We start from the raw sequence: 1,063 nt of genomic DNA on the forward strand, positions 1-1,063 counted from the left end.
TATATATATCATTTTTGGTCGTAATTCATTAAAGAAAAAGCATTGTCTTTTCTTTGGCCATTATCGTTTTAATTTTGTTCTCTCAGTTTTCATAACCTCAATTTCTCTTCCCTCATTTGTCCCTTTCCCTTTTCATTATTTTACTCAATTTCACTTGCCCATCTTTTTGACTTGATCTAACACGCATGAAAGAACATTTTTATTCTTTTCCCCTTTTCCATCCGCACCAGTAAATAGGTAGGAGTAATGTCTTTTTTTATTTCACAACCTTCAAGAATACATTGTGAATCGTTTGGAAATGGAAGGAGTAGAGAAAATTGTTATCTAGCTTAACCCCGAAACACCAGTCGGTTAATTTAAATGATTCGTGGTTACAAAGTCAGATAATCTCTCTACTCTGAATAAATAGGCGTAATAATTATAGTCTGAAACTTGTATCCCTCTTCAGTTAAGCCTCATGTACAGAACTTCACAGTAGCCCCTTGACGGGCCTTTTCAGTTATACTTTTTTCTTAATTCCCACGAGAGCCATACAAACTTGAAACCAGTCTTTCCAACTTTTCAATCTCAGTCGGCTACCAACATTTCATCCAAGAGGAGAACAGAGGCTAACGAACTTTTCCCAAAAGATTTGAATATCTCACTGGACTGAACTGGGGGTCAAACCTACGATCCTACGATTTACTAGTTGGACGCTTAACCTTCTATACTATAATGACCCCCACCCCCCACCCCCTCCCCACTGTCCAAGTTTGAGTTGTGACTAGTCTGTTCTGATAAGCAATCTGTGCGTTGTCCTGTAAGTGTAAGCCCTCTAACAAACATTACACAAGACGTCTGCACTGGTCATTCCTGTGTCTCTCTCTTCGGAAGTGTCAACCTCCGGTCAAGAGAGATGGGGATCATTGTGAGAGAAAATTCTGCCAGCTTGGGCTTGAGGCGCTTACGTAAATTTTTGGAAAGTGGGTGAAAGGAAGGAGAGAGGAAAAGATAGGAGGGCGGCACTAGCGGAACACTTTCGATAATAGTGCTTAACAGTCCGTATCAACAGTTTATACCCCCC

At 40.3% G+C, this 1,063-nt stretch overlaps 1 protein-coding gene across 1 annotated transcript in view; it reads left to right on the plus strand.

The window, feature by feature from the left end:
• The window catches only part of LOC101852836 (proton myo-inositol cotransporter), a gene marked incomplete at its 3' end in the record, with an annotated part of 61,757 nt that overhangs the window by 53,058 nt on the left and 7,636 nt on the right, over nt 1-1,063 (plus strand).

The sequence above is a fragment of the Aplysia californica genome, unplaced genomic scaffold, assembly GCF_000002075.1.
Source record: "Aplysia californica isolate F4 #8 unplaced genomic scaffold, AplCal3.0 scaffold00075, whole genome shotgun sequence".
NCBI classification, from domain to species: domain Eukaryota; kingdom Metazoa; phylum Mollusca; class Gastropoda; order Aplysiida; family Aplysiidae; genus Aplysia; species Aplysia californica.